This window comes from Bufo bufo, chromosome 3 (assembly GCF_905171765.1).
Source record: "Bufo bufo chromosome 3, aBufBuf1.1, whole genome shotgun sequence".
In the NCBI taxonomy this organism is placed as follows: Eukaryota; Metazoa; Chordata; class Amphibia; order Anura; family Bufonidae; genus Bufo; species Bufo bufo.
This window is the reverse complement of record NC_053391.1, coordinates 684,703,660-684,730,637: the sequence shown is the minus strand read 5'-3', so window position 1 is coordinate 684,730,637 and position 26,978 is coordinate 684,703,660. Positions and strand designations below refer to the sequence as shown.

Sequence of the window (26,978 nt, the reverse complement as noted above, 5' to 3'; positions counted from 1 at the left end):
CCTTTAATACAGAAACCTGGGATAGGAGAGCCACTGTGACATTAATCATAAATATAAAAAAAGTTATGATGGTGAGATTATGGTGATGCAAAGAAAAAAAGTTTATATTTTTTTTAACTATTTAAACACAAGGGAAACTATATCAATGTGGTATCACTGTTGTAATTGTAGTGACCGGGAGAACGAAGGGAACAGGCCAGTTTTACTGTATAATGAACGCCGTAGAAACAAAACCCCCAAAAATGGTGGTGGAATTATGTTTTTTCCCAATTTCACCACATTTGGACTTTTCTTTTCTGCTTCCCACTACATCGTATGCAATATTAAATGGTGCCATTAGAAAGTACAACTTCTCTGACAATAAACAAGCCCTCGTATGGCTATGTGAACGGAGAAATAAAAAAGTTAAGGAAAGGAGTTTAAAAAAAATGAAAAAAATAATAATAAAAATAAACAAAAAATTACTCAGTCCCTAGCGGGTTAAGCCCACCTCTTCTACCACCTGGAAGCGCCTCAAATGCCCCAGAAAGCTTACAAAACGCACAGAGTCAGCCCGATTTGTGGGATTGTGCCTGCAAAATTCACATGGCCGTAGCCATTTTTGCGGTCCTATTTTTTTCTGCAAAATGGACAAGACGGCGCCATCTTTCACGGCGCCATTGAAGTAAATGGTCTGCATCCGATCCGACAAAAAAAAAATGGTCGTCTGCATGAGCCCTTAGGTGAAAGTGAGCCTGTTATCCATGATAGCAAAAATAATGATGATGATAATAATATTAATGGTGACAGTGAAGATCAGGGTTGGTGTTGGCATTGATGGCAATGATAATGGTGCATGTCCCTTTAAGGGCCAGGAGTGTCAGTGACAGCGGCGCCTGTCTCTTTAAGAGCCTGGGGCGGGGCGTGGCTTCGCGGAATGAGTGACGGGGGCGGTGCCTGAGCGCGGAGTACAGCGGGGTCGGTGCAGGGAGCGGATCACACGGGGCTCGGGGCTCTGCTCTCCGCACACACCCGGACACCGGGCGCACGGGCTGCCGGACACCTGCACAGGGTAAGTGTGAGCCGCAGCGCTGCCCTCCAGGTCAGGAGAGGACCACAAATACCAGCATGGCGTCACCCCTTCAAGCCTGGGACTTGTAGTTCTACTACAGCTGCGGCTCCCGTGCCCCCTTTCTGATAGCCAGCCCACCCGGTCCTGTCCTTGTTTGCCCCCTCTGCTGCTAGGCTTCCTGGAAGTGCAGGGAACCACAAGTCCCAGCATCTGTCACCTGCTTCCAGGCCTCCTGGGACTTGTAGTTCTCCAGCAGGAGGCAGAGAAAGTGCAGGGAACCACAAGTCCCAGCATGCCTCACCTGCTTCCGGGCCTTCTGGGACTTGTAGTTCTCCAGCAGGAGAGGCAGAGAAAGTGCAGGGAGCCACAAGTCCCAGCATCTGTCATCTGCTTCTGGGCCTCCTGGGACTTGTAGTTCTCCAGCAGGTGGCAGGGAGCCACAAGTCCCACCATGTGTCATCTGCTTCTCGGTTTCCTGGGACTTGTAGTCCTTCAGCAGGAGGATGAGGCAGCACAGGGAACCAGCATCTCTCCTCTGCTGCTAAGCAGTCTGGCGCTTATAGTTCTCCAGGTGGAGAGGTCAATGCAGGGGAATCGCAAGTCCTCCCAGCATCTCTCCTCTGCTGCTAGGCGTCCTGGGACTTGTAGTTCTCCAGCAGTAGGCGGCAGTGCAGAGAACCACAAGTCCTCCCAGCGTCTCTCCTCTGCTGCTAGGCGTCCTGGGACTTGTAGTTCTCCAGCAGTAGGCGGCAGTGCAGAGAACCACAAGTCCTCCCAGCGTCTCTCCTCTGCTGCTAGGCGTCCTGGGACTTGTAGTTCTCCAGCAGTAGGCGGCAGTGCAGAGAACCACAAGTCCTCCCAGCATCTCTCCTCTGCTACTAGACGTCCTGGGACTTGTAGTTCTCCAGCAGTAGGCGGCAGTGCAGAGAACCACAAGTCCTCCCAGCATCTCTCCTCTGCTGCTAGGCGTCCTGGGACTTGTAGTTCTCCAGAAGAAGGAGTCCGTACAGGGGATCTACAGTTCCTCCCAGCTTGTCTCCTCGGCTTCCTGGGACTTGTAGTTCTGGTGGGGACAACAAACCGAGGGATATATAAGCTAAAACTGCAGGTGAACTACAAGTCCCAGGATTCTGCAATGGGGATTGTGATCTCATGCAGCTTGTGGAGTGGACCACAACTATGAGACACAGTTAGGTCATGCTGATATTTGTAGTTCCACCGGCCGTCTCTCCCATCGTGATTGACTGTCATGCACAAGGCGAAAGAGAACTACAAGTACCCGCATGCCCCCGCAGCTTGTAGACTCGATGGTGCTGCTGGTTCGAGGGCGGAGCTGTTAGACTTTCTGATACTTGTGGTTCTCCTGGAAGAGCAGCACCGGAGAAGATGCCAGCCAGCGGGCAGAGGAGGCACCCCACCCGGCACCATTCAGAACCCTTCTTCAAGGGCCGCTCCAGTCTGCCCTGCAAAATCAAACAGTTCTGCAGATGTGTTACAATGGCCTGGCCTTTTCCAAGATCTCTGCTTGCTGTCACAGGCAGAGAATGGCTTAGATACAACTGTAACAAACCCTCCGCTGCGAGACCCATTAGGTCTGTACAGGTTTTCAGCTTTTGGATAGACACAGGGATGATTATTCCATTCGCTGACAGCAAACAGAGATCTTTATATTGTGTGCATTGTGCCTGATCTGTCTCCACACTGCCATCGCTGCTGGGGGGGGGGGGGGGGGTTTGGATCAGTATTCTAGGGAGATGTCAGTGTGTGCCAAGCCTGGTCCCTTTTGGGGATGCTACCTGGCGGGGTGGGCTGCGCTGGGGGCGGGTGCCGCTTTACGTTGGGTGCTTTGTGTATTTATAGCCTGTTTTGTGCGGTTCATTCACCGGAGGTCATTGTTTTGGGGATTGGCGGTCCACGTGCTCCGCCGGGATTATCTGCTGCTAAAAATGGAAGCTGCCAGGGAGAATGTGAGGTGACGCTGCAGCGCGGAGTGCCAGGCTGGCTGCGGCGAGGATGCTGCTGAGTACCAGCTGTCAGTAATGACCCCCACCCCTCAGTACGTTACTGGGAAAGCTGGGTGACAGCCCATCTGTGCATTACAGCTCACCCAGCTTTCCCAGAGTGCAGAGGTGCAGCGGCGGGCTGTGTATATGAGATGACTTGCCATTCAGAGCCTGGGAAAGCTGGGTGACAACCCGTATGGCCTTATCATAGCTGAAACATAAGTTGTCACCCAGCTTTCCTAGGGTCCAGAATGTCGGGTGCAGAGGATACCTGGCTGACTTGCCACAAGATCTAGTAAATATTCTTTCCATTCAGGAATGTGGGAAAGCCGAATGCCCGCTCTTATGGGAACTTACTGGTGCCCACATGGGTTGGCACCCAACTTTTCTTAGCAGGGTGTTCGTTAGTCGTAGGGTTGCACCAGGTATCGAACTTTCAATACGATCCGAGTATCTTTTAGAAAGCATGGCGTACCGCCCTCGGCGACAGCGGCTAATAGTTATTAAATAAAATAAAAAAACACCAAAATATTTAAAAGTATAAATCACCCCCTTTCCTAATTTTACATATACAAATATATAAACAATAAAAAAAGTTAACGTATTGGGTATCGCCGCGTCCGAAAAAGTTAGAACCATTAAGATATTAAAAAATATTTCCTATGCGGTGAACGCCGTAACAGAAAAAAAAAAAAAAAAAACACTCTATTCGCCATATTTTTTTGGTCACCTTATCCCCCCCAGGATAGGACTGTTCTATTATGGGCCGGACATTCCATAAAATGCGGAATTCCCACAGCTTTTCTGGTGTTTTCTTTTGCGTGGTATCGAGTATCGCAATACTTTTTTTATGGTATCGAAATCGAATCCAAATTTTGGTATCGTGACAACCCTAGTTGGTCGTCCTGTCATATCTCTCCTTTGGTGTTCTGTGTGTACTGGGAGATAATGGTGAATTCCAGGAAAATACTGGTGCAAATATTTAAAGGGCATGTCCATATAAAGGTACAGTCACCGTTCTTACATTGCATGGATGCCCCAATAGTCAACTTGTCCCATATGCCCCTCCCCTTTGTCAGTGCGGGGTCACATGACCATTCGCTGGCAGCAGGGTTCACTTGATTGGCGTTTATAGTGGGCATTTACTGGGTGGTCAGGCATGCAGATGCCGGCAGCTCCTTGTGGTGACAAGTTCCCCCCCTTTAAATTGTCGGCACCTGGGTGTAAATGTCACCTTGGAGGTCGTTGTCCCTACGTGCATCTTTTTCACGGCCTTGAAATTCCAGACCATGGTGCACTGAACCACCTAGCAATTGCAGGGTCATATCCTGCTTCTCTACCTCCGGCTGTGTCAGTCTCCACCACGGCTCTGGCATTCTATTCGCGAACCAGGATGATCAGTCCTCCAAGATAAGAGATAATGGCGAAGGACACAGGAAGAGTGAGAGGATACATTGTATCACATAAACAGTGACATCAGATACAATGTTGCGGCTGAACACTAATGGGGGGGCTCCTGTAATAGAGCTGTGATGCGCGATCAGCGGCGCCCATGTCCGCTCTTCCTCCTCTGCCGGAATTTGTTTTTCCTAATATTTGAAGTGCTTGGTAATTTCAGCGGCGGGAGGAGGAGGTGTGAAATCTGGCGAAATACAAGCGGAATTGCCCTGGGAATTTGGAATGTATTAAACATGTGATTCCTGCATCGGTGGGTGGAAATGCGGGGGGGGGGGCGCTCTCTTCCCCCTCCCCCCGTCGAGGTCCCTTCCGGTGCTCTGTGGGGTTGTCACCCAGCTTTCCCAGGCTCCGGAGGGATAGACGCAGGATCCGCATTCTATACTTGCCAATGGGAGGCTCCACCAGTGCTGCACAAACATCCGAGGTACACCTGTAATCACCCAGCTTTTCCAGGCTCATTTATTGCACACTGTCCCTTTAAGGACTGACTGAGGTCATCATTTACAGTTCGGGTAGTCACCCAGCTTTCCCAGTCGTGATGGAGTGAAATATGCATCAGCCAGCGAGATTTCTCAGGATTGGGCAAAGCTGGGTATGGTTGTCACCAAGCTTTCCCAGAAGCAGATACTATTTAATGCATCATCTGTAAACTACTACTCCCACAAGAGAGAGGGGGGGGGGGGGGGGGGGGGGGGGGTTACTTCTCCAGCTTTTGGGAGTCTACAATGCTGAGGGTTGTAGTTGCACAGCAGCCGGAGCGCTTCTGGTACATGAACCAGACTTGGGAGAGGAAGGTGTTATTCACAGGAGCAGGAGGCAGCGTCCTCCGAGGAAATGATGAGTGTTGCTGCCTGGAGACATGAGGTCATACAGGAGGATGACTTGCAGTCCTATGTAAAAGTTTGCTATAAATACTATGGTTACTCACCAAGGGGGGTCCTAACGCTCATGCTCGCAGTTTTCCTGGCGATTACCCGTTTAGCGCAGTCAGTGGATGACTACTGTTTGTAATGAAATGTTTGCTTTTGTTCGCAAATCATCAAGACCTCTGCTTGCTGTCAGTGAATGGGAGCATAGGGCACAGCGTGTCCTCCTATAAGCAGAGGTTGGCGCCAGGCCGTGTGTTCATAGCCTCGGTGTCATCTGTTTATCTCCAGCCTACGTGTGGTGACGCCCGCTGTTAGTGCGACACGTGTAGGATGCAGCGCGGGTGATCGCGTAACCCTTTCCTAATTCATTTGGGGGGGGGGGTCCTCATTATCTGCCCTACTGTGTGACAGAAATAGAGGGCACCACAGTCACATCACCTCAGTCAGGGGTCCCCCGGACCAGACCCTTAAAATGAATTCACCCCCCCCAGACCGCACCCCTGAAATGAATTTACCCCCCCAGACCGCACCCCTGAAATGAATTTACCCCCCAGACCGCACCCCTGAAATGAATTCACCCCCCAGACCGCACTCCTGAAATGAATTTACCCCCCAGACCGCACCACTGAAATGAATTTACCCCCCAGACCGCACCCCTGAAATGAATTTACTCCCAGACTGCACCCCTGAAATGAATTTACCCCCCAGACCGCACCCCTGAAATGAATTCACCCCCCAGACCGCACCCCTGAAATGTATTTACCCCCCAGACCGCACCACTGAAATGAATTTACCCCCCCAGACCGCACCCCTGAAATGAATTTACCCCCTAGACCGCACCCCTGAAATGAATTTACTCCCAGACCGCACCCCTGAAATGAATTTACCCCCCAGACCGCACCCCTGAAATGAATTTACTCCCAGACTGCACCCCTGAAATGAATTTACTCCCAGACCGCACCCCTGAAATGTATTTACCCCCCAGACCGCACCCCTGAAATGAATTTACCCCCCAGACCGCACCCCTGAAATGAATTTACCCCCCAGACCGCACCCCTGAAATGTATTTACCCCCCCAGACCGCACCCCTGAAATGAATTTTGCCCCACAGACCGCACCCCTGAAATATATTTACACCCCCAGATTGCACCCCTGAAATGAAATCCCAGCACAGACCCTATACCAGGCATCGCACTCCTGACACTGCCCTTCTCCAGTGCCCTTCTGGGCAGGTCTGTGTGGTCCGGACAGCTGTCGCCTGGGATCGGATTTGGACCGCGGTTCGGCCGTTGCGATTGCTGCTCTTCACCTACTGCACAATGATGGCGCTTACTTAAAGGGCATCTGTCAGCAGTTTTGTCCCTATAACACCGGCTGACCTGTTACATGTGCTCTCGGCAGTTGAAGGCATCTGTGTTGGTCCCATGGTCATATGTGCCCGCATTACTGAGAAAAAACGATGTTTTAATATATGCAAATGAGCCTCTAGGAGCAACGGGGGTGTTGCCATTACACCTAGAGGCTCAGCTCTCTCTGCACTTTGATTGACAGGGCCAGCTGTGATGATGTCTTTAATCAAAGAGCAGAGGGCGTGGCAGTTGCAGAGAGAGGAGATCCTCTAGGTGTAACGGTAACACCCCCGTTGCTCCTAGAGGCTCATTTGCATATATTAAAACCTCATATTTCTCAGTAATGCGGGCACATATGAACATGGGACCAACACAGATGCCTTCAGCTGCCGAGAGCACATGTCACAGGTCAGCCAGTGTCATAGGGACAAAACTGCTGACAGATGCCCTTTACAAGGGCTTGTCCAAAGACAATATCATCCGCACCTACATGCTGATGCTCCATTCAGTTCTATTGGACAGCAAGAGATCAGAGAGCCTCTTCGTAGTCTACCAAGCACAGCGCCATACATCGTATAGTGGCCATGCCTGGTATTGCAACACAAGCCCATTCACTTGAGGCCATGTGAGCGATGGAAAGAGGCCGCAGTGCTGAGGCCCCTACCAACAACTGATCGGCAGGGGTACAAGGCGTCAGACCCCCACCAATGGGATATCCTGAGGATAGGTCCTCACCATGTAAGTGCCGAAATCCAGTGAAAGCCCCCTCTTTCCAAATCTTTTTGGCTGATGTCCTCTGCTATTGGCACTGGCTATTGATGATTTATTAGGGAATTGCTATGTAAGCGATATCCCCTTCTTGCCCTTTGGAGGCCAGTACCGCAGTGCGCACAGCTTTTTAGCCCATGGCGAGGGATGCTTGCGCAGCGAACCCCCCGAGAGGCCTTTAATGAGGCGGCATCGGGCGTAATCTGCAGCTTAAGCTTTTCTAAAGAGCGCGTCAATAAGACTGTTTAGCGGGGATCGATCTGCGTGTCCCGAGGAGGCCCAAGATTACGCCGCCGCTCTGCACTTGAGGTTGAAAAGTTCAGTGGAGCCGAGACGCCTCCCCTCCCCATATCATTCCCTATATGGCACTATTACTATTTTAAAGGGCATTTCCACCCAAAATATCTCTGCACGCGGATGCATTCGCCTTCTGATTATACGTAAAGAATCGACAGTGATTGCGTGAAAAACACCCCCAAAAAAAAGCCAAAATGTTCATTTTGTGCTCTTACGATTTCAGGACCATCATGCTTTGCTCATTCAAACCTCTTCATGGGCAGGTTGGAAGAGGAAGCCCTTAAAACATGGGCTGCAATTTTTTAATGGGGCCCTGCAGTGATCTTGTATGGGAAAGATCTATGGCTTTATTATTCCTCAGCTTCTTTAGGAACGGAATGCCAGAGCGACAGTGAAGACTGACACAGGCACAGGGCTGTAGGGGGAGAAAGGAGCAGCTAAAACTATGGTAGTACATCTGTATAGCCATTCATGGTTTGTGGAAAGTCGAGTGGCCATAAGTGATCGCTCGGCACTTAATAGAAGATCAATTCGGAAACCTCTATTTAAAGGTTATTTTCAGCTTTTTTGGCAAAATATGTTATTTAAGATTTTCTCTGAATTTCATCTCTGGGTGGAAAAATCCTTTAAAGATTTGAGTAACGTAGGCGGCTTTTTTGTGTTTGCACACATCTTGTCTGTGACGGAAAATTTAAAGGACCCCTGTGAACAACCCCTCATTTATCAGGTGCAGGAAACAAGTCCTCGTAGGGCTACATCAACGGGAGAATAAAAAATTCGGAAATTCCCCCCCCCCCCCCCCCCCAAAAAAAAAAAATTCCACCCCTAAGGCTCATGCACACAACCGTATGTATTTTGCGGTCCGCAAAAAACACGAATGACCTCTGTGTGTATTCCGTATTTTTCTGGCCCCTAATAGAACAGTCCTATCCTTGTCCGTAATGCGGATAATAATAGGACATGTTCTATTTCTTTGCAGAACGGACATACGGAAACAGAATGCACCCGGAGTAACTTCCGTTTTTTTTTTTTTTGCGGACCCGTTCAAAAATGAATGGTTCTGCAAACGATCCGCAAAAAAAACCCACACGAACGGACACGGAAAGAAAATGCATGTGCCCTTACGGAGATTTTAGTAGGCTATACAATCGCTTAAAGGGATTTTCTGCAGTTTTCTAATGTACTTTGTGTTACAATTCTTCACCATTTTCAAGATCTCTGCTTGCTGTCAGTAAAGGTGAACGCTAACGTTTGCATCCAACGCTGTACAGACCATCTATAGTTTGCTACAGTTGTATCCAGTCTGTCCGCTAAACAGTCAGGACGGGAACATTATATACGTTGTCGCGCGCTATCAGGGAAGGAAGGGAGAATGGCGCTGCCGACGGATGGATGGGTACAATGGTAACAAACTCTCAGCTGCGAGAAATGTTAGGTTTGAGCCGGTTCACATAATCTTAATATCCTGTTGACGGATCCGGCTCAGTGCTCCAGTCGCTCGTGATCCCCAGGTAACCCGGAAACGGCTGCTTGTAAAATCCCAGCTCTTTGGCCCCGCGCCCGATCCCAGCTGTTTCCTTGGGAAATGGGGAGACGAGGTGAACTCCGCCACGAGTCAGCAAATCCTGATTATTTTGGCCTTTTCCTCGGCAGCAGGGGAGGAGCGGGCGTAACTGGGATGGGGGGGGCGTCCCATACAGGGTCCATTTTAGGATTGCTCCATATATAAACTGCGGGGTAGATGTATCCTGTTTACGGCAGCCTGGATTCTGTGAGTGACAGGCCTCCCTAAACAGCACCTGCTACCTGCCCCCGAAATCGGGCCTCGAGACCCTTCCACGCGTGCCCCTGCACCAGGCGAATGTGTGATGTAATAAGGAGGTGATTTGCAAGGGAAATACCCAGGTGTGAGGCATGGAGGACGCCTAGCCCGGTGCCTCTCTCTGTTTTTTGCATATGGCACGTGACCGAGGCGCCTGCAGATTCCAGGTGGCATCCCGTATCTATCACCGCAGCCAGTTGCATCACAGATTTAAAGGGCGATTCCAGTCTTGCTTCATATTAACCCGATCTGTGCGGTAAACGTCCCTACGTTACAAGGTAACCATGTCTTACTTTTTAAAAATTTCCAAATCTGTTAATTTTTGAGTCTGAAGATGGCTCCCGGATTTCATATTGTCTTTGCTGTGGGAGGAGCTTGGTCTGAGGTGCCCTTTGTCGCCCTCTGCTGGATATTGCTGGAGTTTACCAGTCTATGGACGTGTCAGAAGGCATCCTTAGCTGGTATCTAAAACAACTGGGCTCCCTCCAAGCCGGGAGGTTCTGCAGCAGCCGGGGTGTCTATGGTATATATGGCAGAAGGCCATTGCTTAAAGGAATACTCCACTTTTATAATGAAATTGCAGTTCTAAATACCCTTGTGTGTACAGAGAAGTTTTCTCCATTCACATCTAAAGCTAACCGAGCTGAAGACAGGGAGACAGATGTTTGACAGAGGGGTGGAGCTTAACTGATGTCTGTTACCAAGGACGACCAGCAGACTTTTGAAAGCAGCTTTGAGCGTGACCAGAGAAGAAGACATGAAATAAATCAGAATTGGTACCAAAAAGCGATGCTAAGGATTTTTTACACTAGAATTGAAAGGGAAAAAAAAAAAAATCTCATTAAGTTTTTATTTTTTAAATCAAAAAGGCCACTTTTAATTTTTAGAAATATGTAGCTGTGATAAAAGCGCAATTTTAACGCGACCTCCAGGTTAAATACATGGAGTCTCTTCTAGCACAGGGTGAACCTTTCGTTATTTGCTGGTGCATACAGCCGCGAGCCGCCATTCACCTGACCGCCCCCCCCCCCCCTTCCCCAATCACTTCATGTAATTAGAGGCTGCAGACGGTTCCGGCTGGAACATTTCATTTTCAGTCGGATGATTGTTCCGTCCCGCGTAAGACGTGAGCGTTCCTGCACAAAGGCCCGGCGTAATTGACTCTGGCGGAAGATAGCAAAGTTTATTTTGAAGTGGCGGTCAATCATTTCCGAAGAAGAAGAAAGAAAAAAAAAAGAAGACGCTCTGCTCCGTTAATTACTTTTCTCCCTGACTAACTGCTTCCTATGGAGATGATTTCAGGCTGATTTCTGAAAAAAGAGGCTGTTGCCCCTAGCAACCGAGGTCAGTGCAGCTCTCACTTTTCCGCAGAAGAATTGGTTGCCATGGGCAGTATGGAGGGTTCTGATTGATGGAGCCTTGCTGTCCATAGCAACCAGAGTTCATCTTTTACTTCCTCACGTTCTGTAGAAAAATGAAAGCTGTGGAGTAATTGGTTGCTATGGGCAACAGAGACAGTTTTCCTTTAAAACAGAATAAAAAAATCCTCTCCCACTATGGGCCCCATCTGTCAGAACCGCATTGCCCATAGAAACCAATCACAGCACAGCTTTCATTTTTCCACAGCCGTTGAAGAACTAAAAGCTGAACTCTGATTGGTTGCTATGGGAAGGAATATTTAATCTATTAAAACCGTCCATGTTTCCCATAGCAACCAATCACGCAGCAGATTTCATTTTTCCACAGCACCTGAAGAACTAAAAGCTGGGCTCTGATTGGTTGCTGTGGGCAGCAAGGCTTCATTGATCAGAACAGCTTGTGTTGCCTAAAGCGACCAATCACAACGCTCGGGAAAGCTGGGTGACAACCAATTGGGTGGGCATAATCGCTGTTCAGGAGCCTGGAAAAGCTGGGTGACAACCCCTGCTGGAGCTGTGGGTGCTGGCAATCACCCAGCTTTTCCAGGGCCCTAAATGGCCACTATGCTGTCCTTTACAGTGACCCTTTTGTCCGCAGGGAGCTGAAGTGGCGGCCATGTTTTCTCTGCTTTCTGAATACACTGATGTAGGCGTGTGAAGTAATCAGGATGTGATGGGTTAATGAACGGCGGCACTGTAATCAGCAGCGGCGGTAATGTGGGGACATTAGAAAGCGATTCTAAGTGTTATTACGTGCGGGGCTGATGATAAGCGCTCACCAGGGAGCCTAAAATCTGATCGAGTCATAATAATGGTCTGACAGCGAAGAAATAATGTACAAAAGGGGGCGTGTAAAATTTAATCAGCGCATGCCCTCACAGCGCAGTACCCCAGGCTGCTGCTCTGTCCTTCCTCAGTGCTTTACACTGCAGCATTGTTCTATTAGGACACATTCAGTGCATGGCTGCATGGATTGAAGTTAGAAGTATTCTAAAATTCACCTCTTCACCTCATGCTTTACACTGCAGCTCTGCTCTACGGTCAGTGACTTCAGCTTAGCTGCGTTGTCGATTGGTGTCCGAAAGGCTGCCACTCTGATTTTGCGCAATGCTTTATACTACAGGTAAGATCAGTGACTCCAGCTTTGCTACATCGTCCACTGGTGTCTAAGTTTGTCTGAAATCTATTTTTTTCCCCTATAAGTGACTCTGGCTTAATTAGCTGCATTGCCCACCGGAGTGCGAGGCAGTCCAAAATGCACCTGGTCTCATCAGAGGCTCAGGTAGCGCTCTGGCATTCCTCAATGCTTTATACTTCAGCTGTGCTTTATCGGGGCATATTTCTGATCACTGTCTGGAGTCTGAAGTAGACTGAAATGCATTTCCTGTCTCGTCAGAGGTGGATGCTGCTCTTTCCGTCCACCATGCTGTACAGTGCATCTCTGCTTGTTCAGATTCTTGCACTTACTAGGTGGCAGGAGGTTTTTGATTTGTGGAGGTGCGACACGCACACCCCCAATCTCATATGTACGTCCCAAGTGTCAGACCCCCACTGATCACATTGAATCTGCCGGCTGCGTGGTCAGAGTGCAGGCTGCCATAAATGATGCCCTGCATTCAGCAGATGCCATGTTGATTACGGGCACAGGTGAGAGGGGTTCACTAACTTTCAGTGTTGCCATGGCGCTGTGCTCTGCAGTATGACACATCCGGGATGTTTGCTGCCGGCGGGCACCGCTGCAGACCCTGGCTGTGCCCGGAGGCGCTGCTTCTGTCATAATATTTACTTTTGGGGTGAAGCCGGTCTGCCTCGGAGCCGCAGAGCTCATGTCTGTGGTGGCCGCGGGGACTGAGCATGTAACCCCGGGCGCTGTGTAACACGGTCGGCTTAGGGTTTGTGGTGGTGCAGCTGCTTGTGTAGTGAGCGGTGCGTCATGTCCCCAGCCTGGGTGGTCCTCACCGTGAAAAACGAGGCCCTTTTATTAAGCACATTCCATAGAGGAGAACGTCTCCTGCCGGCTGCGCTCTGCTTACATTGTGTGCAGGTCTTCACACTGCTGATCCCGAATACTCAGTCACAGCAGCGGAGCCCGGCTCTCCCAGAGTCCGGAATGGCAAAGGGGGAACGGGTCGGTGCGTAACCGGAAAGATCTGCCGTTCAGTGGACTTAGAAAGCTGGGAGTGAAAAAGACTGGTAACCCCACAACCCAGGTGGCCATGACTATTGAACCCTCTGGTGGGCAGTGCTGACCTCTACTCCACTGTCCACTGCTTCTGACCTCTCGTCCAGGAAGACCGCCACTTTCATCTGGGGAATGCTGCTTTTGGCCTCTCATCCCGGGAGCAGGGGCCATCACTTTCTAGACCTCTCATCCCGGGAGCAGGGGCCATCACTCTCTAGACCTCTCATCCCGGGAGCAGGGGCCATCACTCTCTAGACCTCTCATCCCGGGAGCAGGGGCCATCACTCTCTAGACCTCTCATCCCGGGAGCAGGGGCCATCGCTCTCTTGACCTCTCATCCTGGGAGCAGGGGCCATCGCTCTCTAGACCTCTCATCCCGGGAGCAGGGGCCATCGCTCTCTAGACCTCTCATCCCGGGAGCAGGGGCCATCGCTCTCTAGACCTCTCATCCCGGGAGCAGGGGCCATCGCTCTCTAGACCTCTCATCCCGGGAGCAGGGGCCATCGCTCTCTAGACCTCTCATCCCGGGAGCAGGGGCCATCGCTCTCTAGACCTCTCATCCCGGGAGCAGGGGCCATCGCTCTCTAGACCTCTCATCCCGGGAGCAGGGGCCATCGCTCTCTAGACCTCTCATCCCGGGAGCAGGGGCCATCGCTCTCTAGACCTCTCATCCCGGGAGCAGGGGCCATCGCTCTCTAGACCTCTCATCCCGGGAGCAGGGGCCATCGCTCTCTAGACCTCTCATCCCGGGAGCAGGGGCCATCGCTCTCTAGACCTCTCATCCCGGGAGCAGGGGCCATCGCTCTCTAGACCTCTCATCCCGGGAGCAGGGGCCATCGCTCTCTAGACCTCTCATCCCGGGAGCAGGGGCCATCGCTCTCTAGACCTCTCATCCCGGGAGCAGGGGCCATCGCTCTCTAGACCTCTCATCCCGGGAGCAGGGGCCATCGCTCTCTAGACCTCTCATCCCGGGAGCAGGGGCCATCGCTCTCTAGACCTCTCATCCCGGGGAACACCCCTTTTGACTTCTTGCCCTGGACTTCTCCTTAAATTGTCCTCTAGTTGTCATTGATGTGGCTGCCACTACTATTGATGACCCCATACCTGCAGTGACCACCACATTTGTTGAGCAGAAGTGGTTCCTTCACTTTGCAGAGGACGTCCATGATCTTGGGTCTCTTCCCTCGGTGGCACTCGTGGTGACGGCGCCGACACTGGAGGAGAAGGGCTCGCGGTCCGCCGTTCCTCTGCATGTTAGATGAATATTTAGAGTAGAAGGTGATGACAGGTCGCCGCGCCCGTCCGCCACCACCTCGCATATCACTGGCCCCGGAGATGCATTTACTGTCTGGTTCAATCATCGGATGCATCTAACACAAAGCCACTGCGGAAGCTGCACCGAGTGAGGGCGTGCCCCCGCCGGGGGGGGGAGGGGGGCAGCGATGGAAGACTAATTAGATTTGAAATTGCATTTGGAAATGGAATCTGTAAACAGCGGATATTGTGATCACCTCCAACTGCGGGAAACGGTGAAATATTACACAGGAAATGGAAATATGGTGTTTTTGTTGTATATTTTTCCAGCCTGGCCGAGGGGGCACTGTCAGTATTAGCGGCAGTGCAAGAGCTGGCAGTGCACCCGGCCCTGTACCCGACACATGTGATATGTGATACATCTTCATTACAAGATTTCACTCATTTTCCAGTTACTTTTTAATTAGTTTTACCTGTTGTTACATGGAAACCATCAAGAAGCAGATTTTTATGGATTTGTTATTCATTCTGCTTGATGAACCTTTTGCTGTCATTACGATTGAGTGGGTTGTCTCCACATGACAGTCCCTTCCCAAATGCTCCTATAGATGTCAAAGAGGGGGTTGGGGGTCCCTTGCTTGAGACCTCCGTCAGTTTGTCGCAGTAGAGCCCTGCTTTGTAAGGACTGCACCTACACTGGTGGACTTAGCGCGTCCATTCATGATATGGACGTCATCCATTTGAGTGGGCAACATGACTGGCCTGCTTGTCGATGGTTTCCAAGATCTTTTTGTATACTGTAGAGCATACGGTGTCCGTGTTTTACAGATCCGCAATTTGCGGACTGCAAAACACTTGCGGACAAGTGAATAGACCCAGGGTCCATTCACACGTAAGTATTTTTCTTTTCCAGATTTACGTTCCATTTTTTTGCGGATCCGTGTTTCTGCAAAAGGTCTCATGCACATGGCCGTTGTTTGGGTCCGCATTCACTTTAATGGGGCCGCAAAAGATGCGGACAGCACTCCGTGTGCTGTCCGCATCTGTTGCTCCGTTCTGCGGCCTCGCAAAAAAATATAACATGTCCTATTTTTGTCTGCCAAACGGACAAGAATAGGCAGTTATATCAATGGCTGCCCATTCCGTTCCGCAAATTGCGGAAGGCACACGGGCGGCTTCCGTTTTTTGCGGATCCGCGGTTTGCGGACCGCAAAAAACGGCACGGTCGTGTGCATGTAGCCAAATATATGTTGCTAGGGTACTAAAAAATATTTTTTTTTCTATTTTTTGCGGGGCCATTGAAATGAATGGGTCCGCATTCCGTTCCGCAAATTTGCGGAACGGATGCAGATTACAAAATACTGACGTGTGAATGGACCCTAAAGGCCTCAAAAACGGGGGTTCCGCAAACAGCAGGTCCACAATATGCGGGCACCGGCCGTGTGCTCCCCGCATTACTTGAATGGGTCCGCAATCCGGAGGCACGGAAGCACTACGGAGTGCCTCTGTGGTGTTTCTGTCCGTGCCTCCGCACCGCAAAAAAATAGAACTTGTTCTATTTTTTTTTTTTTTATACGGTGCGGACGGATCACAGACCCATTCAAGTTGAATGGGTCTAGATCCGTCGCGGCTGGGGCCCGTACATTGGGGTTCGCAAATTGTGGTCCCCAATGCACAGAACAGCTGCACAACGCCCGTGTGTAAGAGGCCTTATTGGTAGAAGAGTCCAGGACTCTTCTCCAGCAGCGTCGCATACGTGCATATCGCACTGGTAAACGCGAGGAAGGTGCACCTCGCCGCTCTGTGCATGCACTGCCCGTCTGGTGCATACGAAGTGCACAGTCCTCGGCCTCATCGCGCTGGAGAAGAGTCCCGGACTCTTCTCCTAACAAGTTTGAATTTCATTTGCTTTCTTTTGAGGAGACTGATGGGTTTTGCACTGGGCAGGTTTGGGAGCCTAAACCCCAGACGAGGTGAGAGGTTCACCTTTAACCTTTAATTATTACAGACTTGTAGGTAATAATTGCCGCCCTCTGCGGTCTGGATCAGAGAGGCGGGATACTGGCTACTCAGCAGATTTATTTACGACACCTCTTTTATTTTATATACAGCCCCCGGGACCTTGCAGATTCCAGGTTTGCAGTGTTTTTGTGCTGTTTGGATGGTGCAGAGGGTGGTATTTGTGCTTGGATTTTGGAAGTCATGACTCTAGTGTGAACAGTGACTTAAAGGGGTTGTCTCAGGAAGACGTCCCCTCTCCATAAGTTATAACAGGGCATATGGACATCACACAGGGAGATCCCAGGCTCGGGACCCCCCCCCCCCCCCTCTGTACATGTCCGTCCTGGCTGCAAACTGAGCGCATGTGGATTTGGCGCAGATTTACCGCAAAAAATGTCTCCTACATGTAGACGTACAGCTGTGTGTGAAACACATCGTATACCGCGTATGGTGTCTTCTTGGAAAGTTGTTCTTTTCCTGATTTTTTTTTTTTATTTTTTATATTTTTTTTTAACCCAAAATATAAAGCAGAAAATCCTAAAAATGTGACGCCCACCCCCACCCCTGGACATAACTGGATACCACCAGACCTGGAAAACGGACTCAAAATGGATAAAAAAAAATAAAAGTCCTATACATCGTTCTGCAAGAATTTCTATGATGTACTGGAGTAAACGGGACTGGAGGAGGGGGTGTGGCTTGGGGAAAAGGGGGCAGGGCTTAAAGGGATTGTCTTGGATTAGATTTTAGAAGAACATGATTGCTTACAGCTGGTATTGAAATCAATAGAACAGAGCTGCAGTACCGTACGCCGCCATGGACAAGAGGGGAGCTGTTTCTGGAAGAGAGCAGCCATTATTTTTTGATTTCATGCAACCCCCCCCTTGTAGCCGCCTGGTCTGTAGCGATCGATCCTCTTCCAAGCTTTTGCAAAAAACTACAACTCCCAACGTGTCCCGACAGGCTCGCCCCGTCAGGGCATGTTGAGCGTTGTAGTCTTGCATCAGCTGGAAACCAGGGCCCTGAACTGTCAGCCCTATTGCCTCTGGGTGCTCCCTTTTCAGGCCGCAGGTGGAGCAGCTTCAGGTTTTAGTGCTGCAACAGAGACACAGGACTCGGACGTCGCTGCGCATCCCCAGCAAATTGTGCAGAAGCGTGGCGGCGCGGGGCCTGTATGACATGAGGTAACCCTTCTCCGGGGACGCTGCATTTCCCCAGCCATGCTTGCGTATGTGTGGTTGGGATGTCAGACCGCCATTAGGTCGCGGATTAGTGACACATCCGTCCACCAGGGAACGTGAGCGCAGCTGGAGCGTAAAAACGTATTTTCCACTTCACCTCTCTTCAGCGAGAGGGAGACGGGGCAGGTCTGGCTGCTTTCATCCCTGAGCGCTGTATATATATATATATACGACCGGAATGCACGTCGCCTATAGACGGCATATTGCCGTACTCTACAGGTGCTGGGGAACTACAACTCCCATCATGAGGTTGACTGCGTGTCTTCATGTATTATGTGTAGGTGTATATGCTGGTGCCCTCCTACAATGTTGCCATTAACCACCGGGAAGGTTGTGCTGCCGGTGCAATCCCTGTGGATGCTGTGGGGCCCTTCTCGGAGGGGGGGGATCATATACCAGGCTCTCCGCCTGGCACATCTGGAGCGTTTTATACTTGAAGTCGCTGCCTCCCCCCCCCCCCCCCGGGGACCGACCACTTACAGTAAAAGGAGATACAAAACACAGAGAGCAGGAAATATTTGTCCGGTTAGGTATTCTGCCCTCTGAGCGGCACACCTCGTGACGGAAGAGGCCGCACGTGACGCGGTGACGCCCTCCGCGTGGATGAGGGGGACAGAGGATAAAGGAATAGAATGTAGGAAGATATGTTATACGTACAGAGAAATATTTAGTTCCATGCCTCATTTATTATTTTTTTTTTAAACACCGCGGCTTTGCTCGCCGCTGCGATGTCGACGGTGTGCAGGTGACGAGAAGGCAGCGCGCGCGCACAACAGCTGGGACGAATCTGATATTGAGGGGTGAAAAATGTGAAGAAAATTTGCATCCATGTGAATATGCAGCAGGGCCGAAAACCGGTAGCGTGAATTTCCATTACATGCAGGTTGCATTTTTTTAGACACCTGTATAGTACCGCAATACACTGTGCAGTGGCGGTGCAGAACACGCACTGTAACGCCAACGTCACGTCTGAACTTACCCTTACGGTACGGCCACGCGGTCAGATGTCCTACAGAAGATTTTGGCGCCAAATTTTACCACATTTCCGCAGCATAAATTGACTCGCCGATTTCTGTGGCTTATCTTGGTGAGGTCCAACTAGGTTTTCCCGCCTGTTCTTGCCGCAGACTATTGCGCCTTTTCAGGAGTGACCACTCTTGAACGGCAGCCATGTTTGCTGTCACCCAGCTTTCCCAGATCCCAGTCTCTTGACAAGCAAAGGAGCTTCTTCTTCTTCTTCTTCTTCTTCTTCCTTCTTTCTTTCTTTCTCTTTCTTCCTCTTCGCAGAGCGCACTATGGAGTCAGTCATTTCTTGGGACACCGAGGGCACGTTCCAGGGGACAGTTTTCCGAACGCGGTGCGATCTCGCTTGGTGTACACAGCACCGTAGTTCCCTCTGCGTGCTGGCTTCATGCCGAGTTTATACACAGCAGCCAATCTGAACAAGCAGAGCTGCAGTGTAAAGTGTAGAGGATACGACTTAAAGCTTTGAGGATAGAGGTGCTGGAGTTCAGACTACCTCAGACCCCTATAGACATTGCAACTGGAGTCCCCCGATCATAGATGTGGCAATCATCTCTCTGGGTTATTCAAGGGTGCGGGCCGCAATACAGCCACGTGGGACACACGGTCGTGTGCAAGAGGCCTAAATCTCTGAATTTTGCATAGTCTGAGCCCCATCAGGCAAAGTAGGGCCGTTCGGATCCCTGAGAGGCTCATTGTAATGGGAGCGCCTGGTGGTGGTCACCCAGCTTTCCACACATACTGAATAGTGAATACCTCTGCACCAGTAAGCAGATAACATTCCCACTTGCTTTCTGCAACTGCTGTAGTTGTGTGTCAGTCTATACCATAGTTCTGGTATTCTGCTCATGAACCTGAAAGCTCAGGATGAATGTCTGTTTTACCTGAGCCCTACAATGCATGGAATTGTGGGAGAAGGGACTGATAAAGAGGAATACATGGCGAGCACGCGGCCCGTTTAGCCCTCCATCCGTATTGTTTGGTGCACTCTACTCCGCAGACCCTTTGAAATGCTTCATATAGGATCGTCTGAACGATACTTGAAACGCGTCAGAGCTGACATTTATTTAATAACTGCATTAAGAAGCCTTCCTTTCTGTGGCCCTGGGCACAGGCTGAACTTTCAATGTCCATCCTATTAAATACGCCTTAGGTTCATATCCAGGTTTCTGTACATAATCAGCTGCCCCGTCAGAGGCTTATAGAAGGGTTACAGTAATTGTCCTCAGCAGAGATCAGCGGCAACTCCATCACTGCTGATAATAATTGTAACGTACCGTTTCAGCAGACAAGGGGTTAAAATCCGTTTAGGTAATAAGCCCCTTTCTGAGAGACAGGCACAGCTACTGCAGGATACACCAAACCCCCGAACTGGATACAAAGTAGCACTCCAAACTGGAACCTCACGAATAGCTGCTAGCAGACGAACAGGGATCAGCTTACACTTCTGGCAATCGGTCTTCTAACAGCATACAGTGAATCCCCCCAATAACGAGACAAGGCTCCGTGTTGAGGGTCAAGCAGTGGTCTGACTGTACTTCACGTACAGCCTCTTTTATTCATAAACCACAAACATAGTACTGCCCACAGGGGTTTGAAATATAACCAATCAGTAATTTACAACACATACAATGTAACTACAGCAACCAATCGTTCACGCCCCTAGAGGACCAGAATGAAGACTGTGACATAGGACAGATACAACATATCCCCACAATGCATCATGGTCTCCTCCTCTCTGTCCCGGAGACAACCTGAAGAGCAATCCAATTATCTCTGAGGACAAAGGGAGATCGCCAATACACATGTGAGGACAACCGAACAGACATCACCATTTAAACACACAATGGGACAATGGCACAATAGAAACACACCCAGCATTTTCCTCCCAAGCTGACAAGTTACACTTATTATAAATTGTTACAATTTGGTGAGTTTACATTGGCCATACATATAACTTACATTAATTCGAACAGTATAACGTGGGGACAAACCTATCCAAAATTCACTTGAATCGGTTCAGGGGTTTAAAAGTTAGTATATGGCCCATAATCCAGGGGCAAGAGGCCAGCAGCCAGTCCTCTCCAAAACCCAGTGGCGAGGTTGGTTTCGCCACAATAATATTACCAGTATAGCAATCATTCCTCACTTATGTGCTAAGAATTTTATATAAAATACATTTTGGCGCTGGGACTTGTACTAAATGTCCCCCCACCACCACCATCATCATGCCTCAGGATGGAGAAAAGATTTCACGTTCTCCTTACTCTGAGCAATGTATGTGGGGGAAGGGAAGTGAGAACTGCTCTGAGTACAATGCTGGCGCACAAAACTAGTTCTTAGTTTGCGCAGTTCATTCCCCTACAACCCAAACTGTACTTTATATGACTAAACCATCCCAAAAATACAAATAACTACTATAATACTGTCCCCTATGTACAAGAATATAACTACTATAATACTGCTCCTATGTACAAGAATATAACTACTATAATACTGCTCCTATGTACAAGACTATAACTACTATAATACTGCTCCTATGTACAAGAATATAACTACTATAATACTGCTCCTATGTACAAGAATATAACTACTATAATACTGCTCCTATGTACAAGAATATAACTACTATAATACTGCTCCTATGTACAAGAATATAACTACTATAATACTGCTCCTATGTACAAGAATATAACTACTATAATACTGCTCCTATGTACAAGAATATAACTACTATAATACTGCTCCTATGTACAAGAATATAACTACTATAATACTGCCTCCTATGTACAAGAATATAACTACTATAATACTGCCTCCTATGTACAAGAATATAACTACTATAATACTGCTCCTATGTACAAGAATATAACTACTATAATACTGCTCCTATGTACAAGAATATAACTACTATAATACTGCCTCCTATGTACAGGAATATAACTACTATAATACTGCCTCCTATGTACAAGAATATAACTACTATAATACTGCTCCTATGTACAAGAATATAACTACTATAATACTGCTCCTATGTACAGGAATATAACTACTATAATACTGCTCCTATGTACAAGAATATAACTACTATAATACTGCCTCCTATGTACAAGAATATAACTACTATAATACTGCTCCTATGTACAGGAATATAACTACTATAATACTGCTCCTATGTACAGGAATATAACTACTATAATACTGCTCCTATGTACAGGAATATAACTACTATAATACTGCTCCTATGTACAAGAATATAACTACTATAATACTGCTCCTATGTACAAGAATATAACTACTATAATACTGCTCCTATGTACAAGAATATAACTACTATAATACTGCCTCCTATGTACAAGAATATAACTACTATAATACTGCTCCTATGTACAAGAATATAACTACTATAATACTGCTCCTATGTACAGGAATAGACTTGAATATGCACATAAACAGGTTTCAGACTGGATTAAGGCTGGAGTCACATGTCTGTGCCAGCACACGGATGTGATAATCTGCTCTTGCTCAGTATTATATAATGTTTTTCTGCTGGTGCTGGGCGTCAGGGGAGAATCTCCTTGTCTTCTCTGTATCCGTTTGGGGCGGTGCGGTTCTTGCTGTCTTTCAGTCGTCTCTGTCTTGGAAGAATTGACCTTAGAAGACCGTGAGGAGATCGTGTTCTTCTCCTGCTTGATTGAGAATTGTAAATAATTAAAGTATTTTAGGCTCCTGTGTGCTTGTCGGGGGTCCGTCCTAATGACTCTGCATCAATGTGGTGACCTTTCCTTTCTCGTATCCACATATACATTGTCCTGGATTTAATTGGCTTCATATCCACGACTGCTGCTGATACAGGGATCGTCTGATCTTGTCTGAAAGGCTCCTGGTCTGTACTGTCCATAGTCCTGTGCAGTCTCCAGAGAGTCTCCGCTCTACACTGGGAGATGTAATCTAGATGTGACAAGGTGTAGACTAGGGCTGCAGTAAACGATTATTTGAGAAATCAAATATTCTACCTTCACACATCCGCAATTCCATTCCGCACTTTGCGGAACGGAATTGCGCACCCATGCATTTCTATGGGGCCGCACGAGATCCTGAAAAAAATAGAACATGTCCTATTCTTGTCCACAATAGCGGACAGGAATAGGCATATTCTCTTACCGTAGTGCCGGCAATGTGCGGTCCGCAAAACACACACGGATGTGTGAATGGACCCTAAGGGTCCATTCACATGTCCACAGTTCTGTTCCGCTTTGCAGAACGGAATTGTGGACCCATTCATTTCTATGGGGCCGCATGATGTGCTGCCCGGATCCGGAATTGCGGATCCGCACTTCCAGGTCCGCAATTCCGTTCCTGTGTGCAATTGCGGAACGCACATCACCGATGTCCGTGTTTTGCGGATTCGTGGATCCGCAAAACACACATGGACGTGTGAATGGAGCCTAATCGAGTACTCTAATAAGAAAATATTAATTAATAGACTGTTTTACTTTATAAAAACTCAGACCCCGTGCCATCAGCTCCACTATCCCAATGCCATCAGCTTCCCCCCCATGCCATCAGCTCCACTATCCCACCAGTGCCATCAGCTTCCCCCCGTGCCATCAGCTCCACTATCCCACCAGTGCCATCAGCTCCCTCCCCCCGTGCCATCAGCTCTTCCTCACCCCAGTGCCATTAGATTCCCCCCCCCAGTGCCATGAGCTCCACTATCCCCCCCCAGTGCCATGAGCTCCACTATCCCCCCCCCCAGTGCCATGAGCTCCACTATCCCCCCCCCAGTGCCATGAGCTCCACTATCCCCCCCCCCCAGTGCCATGAGCTCCACTATCCCCCCCCCAGTGCCATGAGCTCCACTATCCCCCCCCCAGTGCCATGAGCTCCACTATCCCCCCCCAGTGCCATGAGCTCCACTATCCCCCCCAGTGCCATGAGCTCCACTATCCCCCCCCCCCCAGTGCCATGAGCTCCACTATCCCCCCCCAGTGCCATGAGCTCCACTATCCCCCCCAGTGCCATGAGCTCCACTATCCCCCCCCCAGTGCCATGAGCTCCACTATCCCCCCCCAGTGCCATGAGCTCCACTATCCCCCCCCAGTGCCATGAGCTCCACTATTCCCCCCCCAGTGCCATGAGCTCCACCATCCCCCCCCAGTGCCATCAGCTCCACTATCCCCCCCCCCCAGTGCCATCATCTCTCCCCCCAGTGCCATCAGCTCCACTCCCCCCAGTGCTGTATATAATCACTCATAGACTGTGCACATGCACTGTATGTAATCACCTATAGACTGTGTATAATCCGCTGTAGGCAGTGGACTTGGGGATTGCCCTTCATACCGGGTGGTGTATACGGGCTCGGGGCAGAGTACACAGGGACGCGGTACATCCCGGCCTAGTTATAGTACGCTGGGAGAGCAGTGTATTATAACTAGCGGTGAGACTTAGGTGGATGGGGGACACTTCCCGACACCCAGGCGCGGACCAGTGTCTTCAATTGTGCCTACATCCTCTACGTGACAAGGAATCGTCCTTGCTCCCTAATTATATATTTTTTCTTCATTTTATAAAAGTCCCCTGATAAATCCCGTCCTTAGGATGAAACGTGGCATGTAGGGAATTTAGTGAGGGCATTTGTAGTGTGAGGATTCGCTCTGGTAGGCGGACGCAGAACAGAGGCAAAAGAAACAGATTGTAAAACAAAACTTCAGTCTTTATTCACACAGGAGAAAAAACACAAAGCAACATTTTTCAGTCTTAGTGTTAGTTCACACAAAGGGAAGTCCAAAGCACAAAACAGTCACCTTGTTAGCAGGTTCTTTCAGCGTCCACAGCAGGCTTTAGGGGGCTTGTTTCCCCGCATGCGGCTCTCAGCCCTCTAGTACGGCACCATGCCTCAGATCCCAAAACGGAGACCTTGATTCTGAGCCCAGCTGCCTATTTAAGGACAGCCAGGTGCTGCCAAAACCCGGACCGGCACTTAAACTCCGGTCCGGTATTTGATCTCACCTGGATGGAAATCAGCCCAGCCGCCCATGTTGGAAGGAAAATACCTGCCTTCCCAAACAAAACCCCTCGCTGTGTCACAGTAGGGAATAGGCCCCAAGTAGGGAAAGGTTCCGTATGGGGTCGCCCCCTATCGGGGCGGGTGCTCTGTGTCAGACAGGCAGGTGCAAATTTGTCCCCTGACCCTCCGACAGGTAGGGCTTTACATTGAGGGCTAATTAGGACACAGACTGCTTACTGCTATTGACATCAAGAGCACCGGTTACCTATGTCCTTTTTCCACCGGACACAAGGATACATCTGTGTCACACACCTGGTACTGGTTGAAAGTCTGCACTTCTGGAAGTGGTAAGATCTATCCATTTATCACTACAGTATTGGAGCCATCAGGGCGTGGTGAGCGGAGTTTAGTTTTTGTTTACTCACTGCAATTTGTCTTTTATTGGTAGCATTTTATCTATATTTATTAAAAGTTATGTTTTAATATTGTACCCTGTCCACAGTGTGATTTGATACCTATTGGGGTGAGACCATATACCCCTACATGGTCATCTATAGTGTATTGGGGTATTCAAAGTTATTTGATAGTTATATTCTTGTACATAGAAGCAGTATTATAGTAGTTATATTCTTGTACATAGGAGCAGTATTATAGTAGTTATATTCTTGTACATAGGAGGCAGTATTATAGTAGTTATATTCTTGTACATAGGAGCAGTATTATAGTAGTTATATTCCTGTACATAGGAGCAGTATTATAGTACTTATATTCTTGTACATAGTAGGCAGTATTATAGTAGTTATATTCCTGTACATAGGAGCAGTATTATAGTACTTATATTCTTGTACATAGGAGCAGTATTATTGTAGTTATATTCTTGTACATAGGAGGCAGTATTATAGCAGTTATATTCTTGTACATAGGAGCAGTATTATAGTAGTTATATTCTTGTACATAGGAGCAGTATTATAGTAGTTATATTCTTGTACATAGGAGCAGTATTATAGTAGTTATATTCTTGTACATAGGAGCAGTATTATAGTAGTTATATTCTTGTACATAGGAGCAGTATTATAGTAGTTATATTCTTGTACATAGGAGCAGTATTATAGTAGTTATATTCTTGTACATAGGAGCAGTATTATAGTAGTTATATTCTTGTATATAGGAGGCAGTATTATAGTAGTTATATTCTTGTACATAGGAGGCAGTATTATAGTAGGTATATTCTTGTACATAGGAGCAGTATTATAGTAGTTATATTCTTGTACATAGGAGGCAGTATTATAGTAGGTATATTCTTGTACATAGGAGCATTATTATAGTAGATATATTCTTGTACATAGGAGCAGTATTATAGTAGTTATATTCTTGTACATAGGAGGCAGAATTATAGTAGTAATATTCTTGTATGTAGGAGGCAGTATTATAGTAGTTATATTCTTGTATGTAGGAGGCAGTATTATAGTAGTTATATTCTTGTACATAGGAGCAGTATTATAGTAGTTATATTCTTGTACATAGGAGGCAGAATTATAGTAGTAATATTCTTGTATGTAGGAGGCAGTATTATAGTAGTTATATTCTTGTATGTAGGAGGCAGTATTATAGTAGTTATATTCTTGTACATAGGAGGCAGTATTATAGTAGTTATATTCTTGTACATAGGAGGCAGTATTATAGTAGTTATATTCCTGTACATAGGAGCAGTATTATAGTAGTTATATTCTTGTACATAGGGGCAGTATTATAGTAGTTATATTCTTGTACATAGGAGGCAGTATTATAGTAGTTATATTCTTGTACATAGGAGCAGTATTATAGTAGTTATATTCTTGTACATAGGAGGCAGTATTATAGTAGTTATATTCTTGTACATAGGAGCAGTATTATAGTAGTTATATTCTTGTACATAGGAGGCAGTATTATAGTAGTTATATTCTTGTACATAGGAGGCAGTATTATAGTAGTTATATTCTTGTATATTCCTTCTGTCTTCGGTGTAAGTGAAGGGAATAACATGGTATTTTTGCGTTTATGAACATTTACACGGATGAACAGATTGAAGTTCATGATGAAGAAATGATTCAGCCAATTTGTTAGTAGATTAATTGGCACATTAGCGAGCGGCTTCCATAGCTGTTGACAAGACTTCTGGCTGAGCAGATTTTATGCGGGTTAACTGCGTCCGGCGCCCAAATGTTTTTCTTTACTTAAAGAGCGTTTTCACTC

The 26,978-nt window shown here is 48.2% G+C and overlaps 1 protein-coding gene across 3 annotated transcripts in view; it reads left to right on the top strand.

Annotated features, from left to right (window-relative positions):
• The first annotated feature begins 932 nt into the window (after positions 1-932).
• LOC120996513 (glycerophosphodiester phosphodiesterase domain-containing protein 5-like) overlaps positions 933-26,978 on the top strand; it is a 195,241-nt gene continuing 169,195 nt past the window's right edge. For 2 of the 3 annotated variants that reach the window (XM_040426457.1, XM_040426459.1), the window contains exon 1: positions 933-1,051. The gene's annotated coding sequence lies outside the window, so the exon portion shown is untranslated. Of the gene's footprint in view, positions 1,052-9,553; positions 9,896-26,978 lie in introns of those variants that run through there. The other variant, XM_040426458.1, reaches the window with a different exon arrangement.